This window comes from Pogoniulus pusillus, chromosome 4 (assembly GCF_015220805.1).
Source record: "Pogoniulus pusillus isolate bPogPus1 chromosome 4, bPogPus1.pri, whole genome shotgun sequence".
In the NCBI taxonomy this organism is placed as follows: Eukaryota; Metazoa; Chordata; class Aves; order Piciformes; family Lybiidae; genus Pogoniulus; species Pogoniulus pusillus.
Genome location: NC_087267.1, coordinates 38,849,883 through 38,852,331, shown reverse-complemented (window position 1 = coordinate 38,852,331; position 2,449 = coordinate 38,849,883).

The following is a 2,449-nucleotide window of genomic DNA, read 5'->3' as shown; positions in this document are numbered from 1 at the left end:
ATTTTCTTTCTTCTTGCAGTTGAGACTTTGCATTTGCTTCAGGTCTGAGGCCTAGCACACTTGCAAACAGCATTTGTGAGGGTCGCTGGTGATTGTCTCCTGTCAGGAGAGTTCCAGGTCAGCACAAAAAACCCCAAGCCCTGCAATGTAACTTTGAACAAACATTACTATTTTTATAGATACTCTGTTGAGCCACTGCATGTGCATGTCTCAGTGCTGGAACAGAGAATCTCTTCTGCTCAGTGCTCTTGTGGCTCTTGTTTTCTTCAATACTCTTCCTTCTTTGCTGTTCCAAAATCATGGCTGAGCCTCTTCAAGGCTGGAGTAGTTTTTTTAATGGCCTGATGATCTCTGACCTCAGTTCTCTCTCTCATCACCTGCTCATTAATGTCTGCATGCTTAATTTGGTGTTTTCCTCATTATTTGCTATTTCTTTGATGCAGAAGAGTCCTTAACAAAACAACTTACAGAACCAGATGCTCTCATACTTCACAGGTCCTTGTGCCAACCTTCCCAAGGCAGGCAGCTTGGCTGCAGTGTGACAGATGATGCTATGTAGAGGCACCTACATAGCAGGACCTCTGTGGTGCAGCTGCTGCAGATATCCAGGCAGTTGGCAGTTCTCAGGACACAGAAGGAAGGGAATGCCTGAAAACAGGAGGAGAATGAGGAAGGCTGGGAAAAAAAGAGCCTGGATTCAGGGAAGGACAATGGTGTGTAAGGAAACAACCACAAAGATGCATCAGCATTTTGCCAGCGATCTTGTACCCACAGAAATGTCCCTTGCTGGCAGCAGCTTAGCTCTTGCTGGCTGGGGAAGCAGGATGCAGTCCCAGCTCTTCTCTGCAGATGTTCATTCTGCCTTGGCAGGACTGCCAGCCTGCCTTAGCCAAGGGGAAGGTGTCCTGCTTGGGTGGATAATCTTCTGGCAGCGGCTTGGTTTTGCAAGGGGGATGGAACAAAAAGGATAGAGACTGGACATGTGGCAGGTTCTTCATCTTTGCCCAGGGTGCCTAGAGGATGTGAGCTGTGCTATGCTGCCCTGGAGAACATCCTTGTGCCAAACACAGAATGCTTTCAAGGAACAGCCTGTGCTGGAAACAATCAGCAGTTGGGCTGTGGGTGCTACAAGATAGCATGCTGTGCACAGAGACGTGGGCTGGAGCCAGGCAGACTCTACACAGGAATGTGTTGGGCAGTATTTCTCCTGGAGGAAAGAGCATGGTGGCCCCACAGATCTATCTCTTTCTGTAGCTCTGGTCTCCTGAAGCTACAGACAGCAGAGCTCTTGCAATGTAACCCTGTTCTGTGGCTGCAGTGGGTAGAGCCTGACAGCTCCTTACCTCCTTGATGGATCCATCTTCATCTTGTTCAGAAAGAACTTGAGTTCTTTCCATCAATTCTTCTAAAAAGAGGAAGCCTATGTACCAAGGGCTGAAAGACCTCTGGTTTGAGGAGATGCTCATTAAAAATGTGAAATTCCTTTTTTTTTTTTTTTTTTTTTTTTTTTAATAGCCTATAACTTACAACTCTGGTCCCAACAAGTGAAATAGAACCATAGAATCAGTCAAGGTTGGAAGGGACCACAAGGATCATCTAGTTCCAACCCCCTTGCCATGCCCAAGGACACCCTACCTTAGATCAGCCTGGCCAGAGCCTCATCCAGCCTGGCCTTAAACACCTCCAGGAATGGGGCCTCAACCACCTCCCTGGGCAACCCATTCCAGGCTCTCACCACTCTCATGCTGAACAACTTCCTCCTCATGTCCAGCCCAAACATACCCATCTCCAGCTTTGCTCCATTCCCCCTAATCCTGCCACTCCCTAATATCCTGAAAAATCCTTCCCCTAATTTTTTATAGGCCCCTTTCAGATGCTGAAAGGCCACAATAAGGTCACCTCAGAGCCTTCTGTTCTCCAGACTGAACAGCCCCAACTCTCTCAGCCTGTCCTCACAGGAGAGCTGCTCCAGCTCTCTGATCATCCCCGTTGCCCTTCTCTGGTCATGCTCCACCATGTCCACATCCTTCTTGTAATGGGGCTCGAGAACTGGATGCAGTACTCCAGGTGGGGTCTCACAATAGATGCATCTGGATTAATGTTTTGTTGGACCAGTGCAATGTGTCAACAGAGAAAAAAGATTTATGCATCTGAAGGATGAGTTCATAAAAAGTGTTTAGAAGAGACACTCTTTGGTGGTATACATATTGCAAGAAGATTAGTGACAATGCAAGGCAAAAGAAGCAGAACAAATATATTATCTTAAGCATGCAACAGACAGAAGACATCAAAAGGTCACTGAGAATCTTAGTTTAGGAATAGCTTCTCTGTTCTTTACACTTCTACCATTTGTATCCAGCAGACAGGGAAAAAACACACACCAAATGTTCACAATTCTTGTTTAAGAGGGCAAGGTAGTGGAATTCATTGTCATAAATAAGAGGCATAA